Source organism: Rhinoderma darwinii, chromosome 4 (genome assembly GCF_050947455.1).
Source record: "Rhinoderma darwinii isolate aRhiDar2 chromosome 4, aRhiDar2.hap1, whole genome shotgun sequence".
NCBI lineage: Eukaryota > Metazoa > Chordata > Amphibia > Anura > Rhinodermatidae > Rhinoderma > Rhinoderma darwinii.
The window spans coordinates 403,236,933-403,251,126 of record NC_134690.1 but is presented as its reverse complement, the minus strand read 5'-3'; the positions used below and the strand labels follow the sequence as shown (position 1 = coordinate 403,251,126).

The 14,194-nt window shown below is 39.1% G+C and overlaps 1 protein-coding gene across 2 annotated transcripts in view; it reads right to left on the bottom strand.

Moving 5' to 3' along the window:
• LRFN2 (leucine rich repeat and fibronectin type III domain containing 2) overlaps positions 1–10,439 on the bottom strand; it is a 533,652-nt gene extending 523,213 nt beyond the window's left edge. The window contains exon 1 of one of the 2 annotated variants that reach the window (XM_075863478.1): positions 9,524–10,439. The gene's annotated coding sequence lies outside the window, so the exon portion shown is untranslated. The remainder of the gene's footprint in view (positions 1–9,523) is intronic. The other variant, XM_075863481.1, reaches the window with a different exon arrangement.
• Positions 10,440–14,194: the final 3,755 nt, after the last annotated feature.

The following is a 14,194-nucleotide window of genomic DNA, read 5'->3' as shown; positions in this document are numbered from 1 at the left end:
TCTAATTCATTTAGCACATTAAGATAAGGCCTTTGAGCTCTGTGATGCTTATTGGAAAGCTTTTAAGTAACAGCGAACCGTGTGGTAGTGAAGGGTATTGCAAATAAAATCCGTGGCTTTACTGCATGACATTGTCATGACCTGCAGAGTTGTCATGATGCCTGAAACACAGGAATAAATCCCTAATAGGGTGTTTAATATATAAATATATATATATTTATTTTAATTTTATTTTTAAATCACATAAAAATGTTAACAAAATACCTAAGAGATTAGGACAATAATCTTTTCAATACACCAACCTCTACTATTCTTCATCGTTCCCGCGCTTGTTATGTCGCCCGTCACATCTGTTGACACGCTTATGAGCTGATGTGTCACGTGACACCTGGTCCTCTGCAGTGAGGTCTAAACATAGTGACATGACTACAGCGCCCCCGGCTGGCCCACTCTCGTTATACGTCTTTTCGACAAGCCATCACGAAGGAGTGTAGACCGGAGATGGGGTCCCAAATAGTGGAAGTGAAGGAATGGTGAAGAATTTGGAAAGTAAGTATATCGAGAATTTTCATATTTTATAATATTGAGCATGGCCCTCCAAAAAATCTTTAATTTTGAAAATTCTTTTTATTTTTTGCAATCCACAGACTTAGACAATGTGACGTTTCGGTCAAAACAATAAGATAATAAGACCTTTTTCAAACAGTCGGATTGCGTTGATGGAAACAACAGGAGCTGCGCTATACTGCGACGTCCGCCGCGAGTGAAGAAATGAGCAAAAAATAAAAAGAATTTCAAAAATAAAGATCTTTTGGAGTGCCAGGTTTTCTTCTATAATATTACGGAGTTGAACCCTACCTGCGCACCCTTCATTCTGAGTGTCGTGGTTTCTTTGATTATAATATTGAGTAATCGTATTATTTGTTTTTTTTCTCGGAGAAGCATTTTTAACCCAAATTCTTCTCCTACTTTCCAGTCTGAGTGTCAGTCTTCACTGTAGTTCTGGCATTCTATTCATTAATTTTAAATCTCAGGATCAATAGAGCTATAGGCCTCTCCTATAAAGAGGAATGTTAGAGTGAGAAATATGTGGACATGACGATCATTAGAACGTGATACTGTATCTATGGCTGTAATCTCTATGTAATAACATATATTATCATAGGGAATATTAACTAACAGGAACTTTAGTTATTCCATGCATAGAGGTTTCATGTAGTAATATATATATATAATTTTTTTTCTCTTCTCCCATTGTTACCTTTTATAACTTATTGATATTTTCATGACACTTTCCCTTTAAGAGAATGACATTCAGACACAAGAACAATGTGGAGTTATTTTTAGATGCTTCTATTTGGCTGGTATTTATGGGGGTCACATATTTTATCTGGAACCTTTTTGGATTCCTCTTGGAGTGATACATAGCTGCCGACGGCAGTGACCCATGTTGTGACGGGTGCTGAGATGTGGCAACAAAGCCGACACACGGGAGTCACGTGCGAAGCCTGTGATATTCTGGAAAACAATGCTCCGCGCTGGCCCGGTGCACGCTCGGCTGAGTACACTCCGCACAATGTCATTATCAGGCTAATAATAGCAACAATGTTTCAAATATCAGAAGAAAAACTTCATAAATGTGAGAATTGTAATTATCTGAGACATGAAACACAATGTAGGAATGTGAACAATTATGGGGGATCCTCATCATGTGATGTAGTCAGTAAGATGGTGGGAAGAGACGGCGAGAAACACATATCATACTCACATATTTACAACCTGGCAACATAGAGCGCACATGAGCAGACTCCTCAGGGGCGGTTTGTTACTAATTTGCATATCCTGTTTGTCCGTAGGGGTGGGGATAAAACAGACCAATGAGATCACTGAATAATCAAAGCAACGGAAAATGAGTTCTAAAGTCTGAGTGGGAGGGGCTAGGGAGTAATAGGACAACCTGTAGCCAATTAAATTACAGCAGCAGTAGAATGTTATAAATTGTGCGTATGTGAGGAAAGAAGCCAATCAGATCACAGAATGATCACAGAAGCAGGAGAGGAGTTATATAGTGTGAGTGGGAGGAGCTGGGGAGTAATAGGAGGAGCTAGGGAGTAATGGGAATTTTAAGGAGTATTTACACAGTGGGGGTTTGCTGTGTTTTTTGCAGCATGGCCAAAAAACGCGCTGAAAAACCACATACATTTTTACTGCGATTTACATGCTAATTGCAAAACAGCTGCAAATCGTGTTATAAATACATGCGTTTTTGCGGTGCAGTGTTTCCGTAACTATCATTAAACAGAATGGAGAGAGCTGTGCGCATGCACGGCAGTCTGTGCACCACTTACCGCCTGGAATCTGTGGCCAGCGGCTGCCGCACCAGGTGAAGCGGGGGTCAGGTTACCCCACCATCCTCGGTATAGGTGCCGGTCCCATAGATAGCGCCCGCATCTATCTGACATTTATGTCATTTCCTGTGGATGTATCATGAATGTCTAAGATGATAATAACCCTTCAAGCTTAATTACATTATTAATGACAACTTTCTAATTTACATTATGTATCAAATTATCTCCAATTTCAGGACCTCTGCTTTCTGTCAGTGAATATTAACATTCCTATTTACATCTAGAGGCTGGAAACCTGTACAGGCCTAATGTTTTCCACAGCTAAGGGTTTGTTCCTATTGTATCCAGTCTAGAAAATCCTCTGTGAGCTAAATGCATCAGTACCACGAGACTCTCCTCTGTCCTGATTTTGTTACAATGTATCAGTGCAGTAAAAATGCATATGCGCTAATTGGTCATTTAAAAAGAGGTTGTCCTAATGGGAGAGCCTGGTGGTTAATCATAAATGCAATCATTTGTCCATCTAATTTGTCTATCCATCCAACCAACCAACCAACCAACCAACCAACCAATCAACTAACCAACCAACCAACCAATCAATCAATCAACTAACCTACCAACCAACCATGAATCCACCCATATCCATCCCTCTGCCTACCATTCACCTTCCTTCCTAATCTACCTTTTCTTTCTTTCTTTCTTTCTTTCTTTCTTTCTTTCTTTCTTTCTTTCTTTCTTTCTTTCTTTCTTTCTTTCTTTCTTTCTTTCTTTCTTTCTTTCTTTCTTTCTTTCTTTCTCTTTCTTTCTTCTTTTTCATTCTCCTTTCTTTCATTCTTCCTTCCTCTATCTTCATTCCTCTCTTCCTCACTTTCCTCTCTTTCGTTCTCACCTGCTTCATTCCTATCTTGTTCTCCCTTCCTTCCTTCTTGCCATCCATTCATACAGCATCATTCAACCAACCAACCAACCAACCAACCAACCAACCAACCAACCAACCAACCAACCAACCAACCAACCAACCAAGCACCAGTCCATCCATATTCATTCTTCCATCTATTCCTCCTCTTTCTACCTTTCCTTTTCCTTCCTTCCTTCCTTCCTCCTTTCCTCTCTTCCTCACTTCCTTCTCTTACTTCTTCCTTCCTTCTTCCTTAATTTCCTTCCTCTCTTCCTCACTTCTCTCTCTTTCTTGTTCCTTCTTTCCTTTTTTCCTTTCTTCTCTCTCTTGTTTTTTTCTTCCTTCTTTCCTTCCTTCTTTCCTCTCTTCCTCACTTCCCTCTCTTTCTTCTTCCTTCCTTCTTTCCTCTCTTCCTCACTTCCCTTTCTTTCTTGTTTCTTCCTGACTTCCTTCTATCCTCTCTTTCACAGTTCCCTCTTTTTCTTCTTCCTTCCTTCCTTTCTTCCTCACTTCCCTCTCTTTCTTGTTTGTTTCTTCCTTCCTCTTTTCCTCTCTTTCACACTTCCCTCTTTTCCTTCCTTCCTTCCTTCCTTCCTTCCTTCCTTCCTTCCTTCTAAATCTGGTCTAAATTTAACATTTAAATTCTCACTAATGAGTTTGATATCTGGCATTGGATCCAAATCTATGAGACCCTGTGACCTGCATTCTGTGGACCACAAATGGATTTTTCTAGGTGGAATCTCCTCCAGTCATTATATTAGGGAATTCCTTTTGAAGCAATTGTCTATAAGGTTATTCAGGGTAAGATCCTCCGCACATCCTCTGTATATTGCTGTTTTTCACTTGATGACCTTTATACTCCAAGCAGATATTCAGAAGATGCTTCATTTGTATTTCTTCCAGGCCTGGATGACCATGAGCAGCAGCAGAGAATTACCAGGGTCCTCTCATCAATAAAGTGCTGATAAAAGGAAACCACCACATACTGTATGTCCCACTCTGGGGGAGATGAGTAGTCACCGGCCACTATAAAGGGGTGGAGCCTGTGATATAACCGTTGTCATGGAGATACAGTAACAGACACTAGTTGCTACAATGTAGACACCATACTGTAACACTGGTGTATGTGGTCCAGGTTTCTGTGATTTTCATGGATCTCTATGGGGGAGGAATTGTGACTGAAAATCAGCATTAGTCACACAACTCGATGCGAAAGAAGCTCCTACTAATATAGAACAAGTGTAAATGAGACCTGAGCTGTGTTATGTCTTATATACCGCTGCTCCCTGACACCTCTGTACCAGCTCTCATGTATATCATCTTCTAGCACTATGGGAGTCACAGCGTAGCATCTGGTGATGTAGTGCACGGTTCAGTGATGCTATGCACTGGTCTATGATTACACTGTATCTGTAATATGGTGGAACTCTGTATATTATTATATATTACGAGTATATATTACTACTTTTATTATCTATCTATCTATCTATCTATCTATCTATCTATCTATCTATCTATCTATCTATCTATCTATCTATCTATCTATCTATCTATCTATCTATCTATCTATCTATCTCATATCTATCTATCTATCTATCTATCTATCTATCTATCTATCTATCTATCTATCTATCTATCTATCTATCTCATATCTATCTATCTATCTATCTATCTATCTATCTATCTATCTATCTATCTATCTATCTATCTATCTATCTATCTATCTATCTATCTATCTATCTATCTATCTCATATCTATCTATCTATCTATCTATCTATCTATCTATCTATCTATCTATCTATCTATCTATCTATCTATCTATCTATCTATCTATCTATCTATCTATCTCATATCTATCTATCTATCTATCTATCTATCTATCTATCTATCTATCTATCTATCTATCTATCTATCTATCTATCTATCTCATATCTATCTCATATCTATCTCATATCTATCTCATATCTATCTCATATCTATCTCATATCTATCTCATATCTATCTCATATCTATCTATCTATCTATCTATCTATCTATCTATCTATCTATCTATCTCATATCTATCTCATATCTATCTCATATCTATCTATCTATCTATCTCATATCTATCTATCTCATATCTATCTATCTCTCTATCTCATATCTATCTCATATCTATCTATCTATCTATCTATCTATCTATCTCATATCTATCTATCTCATATCTATCTATCTCTCTATCTCATATCTATCTATCTCATATCTATCTATCTCATATCTATCTATCTATCTATCTATCTATCTATCTATCTATCTATCTATCTATCTATCTATCTATCTATCTATCTATCTATCTATCTATCTATCTATCTATCTATCTATCTATCTATCTATCTATCTCATATCTATCTATCTATCTATCTATCTCATATCTATCTATCTCATATATATCTATCTATCTATCTATCTCATATCTATCTATCTATCTATCTATCTATCTATCTATCTATCTATCTATCTATCTCATATCTATCTATCTATCTATCTATCTATCTATCTATCTATCTATCTATCTATCTATCTATCTATCTATCTATCTCATATCTATCTATATCTATCTATCTATCTATCTATCTATCTCATATCTATCTCATATCTATCTCATATCTATCTCATATCTATCTCATATCTATCTCATATCTATCTCATATCTATCTCATATCTATCTCATATCTATCTCATATCTATCTCATATCTATCTATCTATCTATCTATCTATCTATCTATCTATCTATCTATCTATCTATCTATCTATCTATCTATCTCATATCTATCTCATATCTATCTCATATCTATCTCATATCTATCTATCTCATATCTATCTATCTCATATCTATCTATCTATCTCTCTATCTCATATCTATCTCATATCTATCTATCTATCTATCTATCTCATATCTATCTATCTCATATCTATCTATCTCTCTATCTCATATCTATCTATCTCATATCTATCTATCTCATATCTATCTATCTATCTATCTATCTATCTATCTATCTATCTATCTATCTATCTATCTATCTATCTATCTATCTATCTATCTATCTATCTATCTATCTATCTATCTATCTCATATCTATCTATCTATCTATCTATCTATCTATCTCATATCTATCTATCTATCTATCTATCTATCTATCTATCTGTCTATCTGTCTATCTGTCTATCTGTCTATCTGTCTATCTGTCTATCTGTCTATCTGTCTGTCTGTCTGTCTGTCTGTCTGTCTGTCTGTCTGTCTGTCTGTCTGTCTGTCTGTCTGTCTGTCTATCTCCAAGTGTAAACTTTGGTGTGTAAGAACAATGATCTATATTTTAGAATTTGGACCTTAAGTTCCATCTCCACTTTGGCAGATAATGACTCTTGATGACGCTCTAGAGAATACTGTACCTCCATCTTTGTGACACTAATCTGGGGCCTTTTTTAAGTCAGTGTATCAAGCCCTGTACACAATACAAAGGTCACAAAAACACACACGGTTTATTATTATTATTATTATTATTATTATTATTATTACTTGGCTGATCTTCACAGAACCCGGACATCATCCTCATCAATAATCACTGGGATAGATTGGAATTTATAATCAAATGGATGAGAATCCCACAGTCATGTTCCAAAATTTAGTGAAAACCTTCCTAGAAGAATCAAGACTGATAGCATAGTGGGGACCAAATGTGTTGTTAATACCCATGGTTTTAGATAAATATTTATGTTTTGTTACATATAATAATGGTCTGATCGTTTTATAAAATCTTAAATAAGAAAATAAATAAAAAATATAATAATATAAATAATTGATATAAAAATAATATGAACAGCATTTTCTGCACACTTGTTTTTGTTTCATCCCTCAGCTTGCAATCTAGGATGCATCACTAGGGGGCGGTAAAGAGAAGAATCCAGCAAGTAAACAGTAAAATGAAATGTGTCAGAAAGTGATTGCCAGGCTGCTATCTCTCTGAATAACCTGCTACACAAATCCAAGCTTAGTCCAGCAAGACCCAATATATAGAGGAAGCATGACAGCAAGATACAGGCTGCACAGCAAGCAAGACATGGCTCCAATACCTCCCCAGCATGCAAAATGCAGATTCATGGAGTGTTCTCTAAAGTTGTTGAGCATGGGTAGATAATCTAATAGCAACATGGAACTACCAATCCCAGCAGCCTGTCCGGGTATCTGGCAGGGGTTGTAGTTCTACAGCCACTGAAAGGAAGCACACTGAATAAATAACATATAGAAGGGCAGACTTAGTAACAGCATACATACACCATATGTCATTATTATGGCTGAAATCCCTATAGCCACCAATTATATAGAAACTATAGACTGTATATAGACAGGAACAATCTCAGGTGACATAACACAATTGGCATTAGGTTACTGGAGACATTAGTATATTGGCCAATTCCTCCTATGCCAATGCCCCTCTATAGGAATATAATGCAATCTACCCTCAGCCCCTGAGTATGTGACTACAGCCCCTCTACAGCGCAGTTCACACTCAATCACAACAGGAGCTGTATTCATTATTCACTTCCACATTTGGTGAATAGGTTCCTCATATAATGCTTCAATCTGTGCACAGATAATAAGGGGGAGGGGGGTGTCTTACTCAATTCTTGTTTATATAGAGCACTCTGTCTATTATAATATTATCATTGTATATCACAACAGGCATCAACGTTGTATCTTTATGTAACACATGGACTTAGACACTTTGCAATTGCAGCATTGTTACTGTTCTCCCGCTGCAAGACATTACTCCACCATGCCCATAGCAATTATAGGAGTTCTAATAAAACCATTAACTCCCAGTATACTAGAACCAGTCACAGCAGAGGTCTCGGAGTTTAACAACATGTTAAAAAGATACAGGGATGGGCTACATCCTAGAGACAGTGTGTGCAGCGCATACATATAAGCAGTGGGTGCACATTGGCCGCAGGATTCATAGTGCGTTATTGGAATAACATGACAAGCTGCTGGACTGCGAAGGGTTAATGCAAAGATCTCATCTCCATTTAAATACATAATAAATATAGAAATATATATATAATCTGGTGAGGGACGTGACTCTCCCCATGTTCTATGTACTTTCACCAATCTGCAATGTCAAAAATGCTGTCACTGACCCCCCCCCCCCCCCCGCCCCCCCACACAAACACCTTTACCTGTATGGCACTTACAGTATCAGTGACTACCCTATATGCCATGTACTTGACCCGCTATACCCCATCTTCTTCCCCAGATCAGACGGCCAGGCAAGGACTAGTCAGCTCATGTAACCCAACAAACCATAAGAAGAGCTACCCAAAGACCCTGCAGGCTCCACATCTGAAGATCTGTCTGTGAACATCTCTACCCCAGTTTACCCTTTTAATGTTCATATTTTGCCGCATCTGAAAAAATTAACCCCTTTGGATACTTCTTTAGCTGTCATTAACTCTTCCAGGACACAATACCCCTACTGTGCCAGTTGCCCACCATCAAATATTGAACTTCATCCGTGGAAGACAAAACCTTGAAAGATGCAGATTTGGGATCAGTTCCCAAATACAAGAGAGGAAATAAAAACCCCCGTAATCTCAGTCTGAATGTTCTGATGGTTCTTCATCCATAATAATAAACTAAGGAGCATAAAACATCCTTTACAATAATCCCCCAAGAATCAATAAAACGACAGAGTATATAATATTATAAGGTAAATGCCCTGTGTGCTCACCAGGAGCTATAATACAATATACTAAAATATTATAATGTAATACTAGAATAATGCACTATAATATTAACCCTTGATGGTAATTTGTAATAATTGGTGACCGTAGAACATACATTAAATGCCTATGTTGATCTTAAAGTGTCTCCTACTTGACACCTCCAGCAGATAATACTGCCCCCCCCCCCCTCTATATTTATACAGCTCAGTTTGGGTTATATTCCAACCCCCCCCCCCCTTCCAGGTAACATACACAATAAGCCCATCTACAGGCAATAGAGGGTTAATAATCATATTCATCTTTATCTTTACCATTGAACAAACCCTATGGATCCTTGTTCCTAACCTTGTATAAACCTGCAGCCTGCCCTTATGGCAATGCACAAGAATATCCTCCGGGTAAACCAAGGGTCCGGGATCAATAGAATCCCCCCCTTATGTACAAAGCACAAATTGTCAATGCAAACTTCTCCAATTGCATTACTGAAGGTAGAGATGGAAAGAAGCTCTTACCTCTGAGAAGTGACATGTATCCTTGTGTAGAGACAATCCAGGCTATTTACATGCCACGCATCCTATAGGAAGGCAGCAGCAGGAATACAATCCAGTCCTCGTCTCCGGAAGAAAAAAAAAAGAAGAAGAAAATTCAGGGAGAAATTGCAAACCTGCAGCGGATCCTGATAAGACCAAGGAACATGAGTGAATCTGTAGGACTTCTAGCACAGTAGATCCAAACTGCAGACCATACAGATCATCAGCCACTTGCTTCCTTTTGATGCTTTGCAGATTTTGGAGAAACCACCACCAGGAAAAAAAAAAAAAAGCTCCTTAGATGTTGTAATTATGTGGGTTTTAAAGATGCCACCTGCATGGTGGGCACTGAGGTTCTCTGCCAGTCACCTCCGGATAAAGCAGCGATAGATGCCACCACACTGAGCCAAAGACAGGCTTGAGAAGGAGCAGCAATGTGCTCTGATCCCCTCTGAGTGCTGTAGATGGCAGAGCCTTCCACAGCTTGGGAAAGGAGAGAAGAAAGAAAGATTCAAGCAGCCTGGGAGGGATTTCTCCCTCTCTACAGCGATAATTCAGAGCATGGATTGCAAATTTCCAGGCGCCCAAGTGGATTTAGCTTCTTTAACCAAACCAAAAAAAAAAAATCCAGAATATTTAATGCATGCGAAGAAGAATTTAGGTGGGAAATAAAGGAGCGAGGGTTTGGTACAGCAGATTGGCTCAGTAATTCTCTTGCAGTGCACGGTCCTGATAATCCTTGGCATAATAATAGAAACTTAAGCCGGTGTAGACACTGGCTGACATGCCAAATCCTCAGATCAACACTCAACACTTGTCATAGGCAGAAGGCATGTTATTGGGGTTTGGGATTTTGGGAGAGGAGGAGGATAAGGTGTAACATTCCCATTTCTACATCCTGGACAGCGAAGAGCCATGTAAGATGCTGGAGGAGGGAGGGGGGCGGTCATGGAGGGTGGTGTAGGGGGAAAGAACACTACATTGATGCCAGCTTAAAGGAAATGTTTAGTCATTGAAGAAAAAATTATACAAAGGTCCTGAGTTGATCTCTGGGATGAAGTCTAAAAATCTTCTATTCAGTCCTGAGACATTTTGGTTTCATAATAATAAACATAATAAAAAACATAATAATAAACATGATAATAAAAATAAACATAATAACAATAATAATAATAAAAAAACATAATAATAAACATAATAATAATAAACATGATAATAATAATAAAAAAACATAATAATAAACATCATCAGAGTATCTTGGCGCTGTTTTTGGCATGGAAACTGCATCGGAAATGCCTGAAATCACTTCGCATTGATTTCAATGGGAGACAGAGGCGTTTTTCCCGCAGTCGGTAAAAAACGCTCGTGGGAAAAGGGCATTTCGCATCTTATCTTCAGGCGTTTCCATCTCTGGTAGGCAGAGAAAGTGTTTTTTCGCAGCGTTTTTTTCCTGGCGGTGACCAATGGCCGCGGCCAAACAAATGCTGCAAAAAAAAGCGGCAAACAGAGTGCAGGCAGGTCAAAATCTGCTTCAAAATTCCTGAATTAATTTTGAGGCAGATTTCTCCGCCTGGGAAAAACTCAGTGTGAACAGGGCCTTATAATAATAATCAGAATAATACAAATAAACGTGATAATAATAATAATAATAATAATAATAATAGTTATCATCATCTTACCCACAGGGGGCAGATACTGGCTGTCAAGCACTACTGCCCATCATTACAGAGCCCATAAGGATTGTCACCCAGCTTTCCACAGACCCAGAATGATCTATATTATTATATTGCTCCATCTCTCTTCTTGCACACCTCCGACACATAAGAAGACACCAGTATAATAAGTCAGTCTTACATGGTGGGGACCCTGTTACAAATATTGCATTGGTAGTTTCATGTTCTGATTGGGTTCATGAACCAGGAGGATCAGGATGAACAATAATTTAGTTTCCATCTAGATATAACAGTGAATAAAACTGTGGAAATGTGGAGACGTGGCGGAATTTTTCCGCTGCAAAATGTTGGTGCAGATTTGGGGCAATTACGCAACGAATCTGCAGCAACATTTGCATATTTGACAGGTAATTCAGACGTTGCAGATATCACAGCGGACTCGCCACAGATTTCAGTTTTTGCATTGCAGAGGCTGAAATCCGCAGTGAAATTCCGCTTCTTCTCCGCAACATCACGAGCTGCTCCGGAGGGGAAATTCTGCACCGCAGCCTGTGGTCCGCACAGTTATTTTCTGCAACGTCTGAACTAAGTTTCCTAAAAATGTATAGAAATAAATGTAAAAAACGGCTGCTGCAGAATTCCACTGCGGATTGTCCGCCACGTGTGAACATGCCCTATGGCCTCATGCACACTATCGTATTTTTGTCCTCCCGTAAATACTGGCGTAAATACGGGTCCTTGGTCACCCGTATTCCACCCGTATTTACGGGCACGTTTTCGCTGCAAAATTGCACTGCAGTAATCGGCAGCCCCTTCTCTCTATCAGTGCAGGATAGAGAGAAGGGACAGCCCTTTCCGTAATAAAAGTAAAAGAATTTCATACTTACCGGCCGTTGTCTTGGTGACGCGTCCCTCTTTCGGCATCCAGCCCGACCTCCCTGGATGACGCGGCAGTCCATGTGACCGCTGCAGCCTGTGATTGGCCTGTGATTGGCCTGTGATTGGCTGCAGCCTGTGATTGGCTGCAGCCTGTGATTGGCCTGTGATTGGCTGCAGCCTGTGATTGGCCTGTGATTGGCTGCAGCCGTAACTTAGACTGAAACGTCATCCCGGGAGGCCGGACTGGAGGAAGAAGCAGGGATTTCTGGGTAAGTATGAACTTCTATTTTTTTTACAGGTTGCTGTATATTGGGATCGGTGGTCACTGTCCAGAGTGCAGAAACAGTTACTGCCGATCGCTTAACTCTTTCAGCACCCTGGACAATGACTATTTACTGACGTCTCCTAGCAACGCTCCCGTAATTACAGGAGCCCCATTGACTTCTATGGGCCTGCCCGTGCCGTAATAATGGCCCGTGATTACGGGCGTTTATACGTTAGTGTGCATGGGGCTTCAGTCTGGCTGTAGACCTAGAAATACATAGGTTGTTCCAGAATTAAGTGGTATCCTGTTCTTAAAACCAGTACGCTCCGCAGCACACATAACATGTGCATGACAGCTGCGGAATTCATTGCGGAATTTTGACTCTCCATTGAAGTCAATGGAGAAATTCCGCAATGAGTCCGCAACAAGTCCGCTACATGTCCGCAACATCCATTGTATGCTGCGGACACCAAATTCCGCACCGCAGCCTATGCAACGCAGCGGAATTGTCCGCAACGTGTAAACGAACCCAACCACAAAGCTGTGGAAGGCAATGGAGAAACGTGTACGATGCGGACTTCCAGAGCAATTCCGCCACGTCTGGTCATGCCCTTACACTTAGGATTTTCCTTGTAAAAGTAGTAAAATATAGAAAGAACTAAATATATTTAGTATCGCCGTAATCGTATTGACCCCCAGAATAAAGTTAACATGTTGTTTTAACTGCACAGTGAATTCCATAAAAACGAAGCGCAGAAAACCATGGAGGAATCGCTTTTTTTTTCATTTTCTACCCCACAAATAATTTTTTCCCACTATCCTAGTACATTATATGGCACAATAAATGGCGCTACGAAAAACTAAAACGCGTCCCGCAAAAATCAGGCCCTCATAGGACTATATCGATGGAAAAATTAAAAAGTTATGAGCTTTGGAAGGTGGAGAGCAAATAATAAAAACGAAAATCGAAAAATTGTTTACGGCGGGTAAGATCTGAACGACTGTAACAAGGGCCAAATTGTGAGGTCTAGACGACTGGGTTAGAACATCTCCAGAACGGCCGGTCTTTTGGGGTTCCCGGCATGTAGTGGAGTCGGGGCGGATTAAGGGTACCATGGGCCCCGGGGCACTTTTTCAGATCTGAGCCCCCCTGAACTCTGAAGACAGAACTCTAATGACACTGTACATAATATATTTGTAGATTTCAGTTTAGGCGGCCACAGATCTGGCACGGTTTTGAATTTGCTGTAAAAGCAGAATGAGCCGTACAGAAGAGAAAAAGCAGAATTCTGAGACCCTAAAGAGTCAGGAGCTTTAAATTGTTTATGATTTCCAGAAAAAAAAAATCTGCTGTGTGTGAATATAAACGTAACCCCTTAATGACCAGCCTATTTTAGACCTTAATGACCAAGCCATTTTTTACGTTTTTCAATCGTCGCATTCCAAGAGCTATAACCGTCTTATTTTTGCGTCGACATAGCTGTATAAGGTCTTGTTTTTTGCAGGACAAGTTGTATTTTTTAATAGCACCATTTTTAGGTACATATTATTTATTGATTAATTTTATTAACTTTTTTTGGGGGGGGGATACAAAAAAAATTAGAAATGTTGCCACTCTTTTTTGCGTCCTAAATCTACGCAGTTTACCGTGTGGTATAAATAACACAATAACTTTATTCAGCGGGCTGTTACGATTGCAACGATACCAAATTTGTATAGTTTTTGTATGTTTTACTACTTTTACACAGTAAAAACGTTTTTTTTTCAGAATTATTTGTTTTTGTGTCTCCATATTTGAAGAGCCGTAACGTTTTTATTGTTCCACCAATGCGGTTG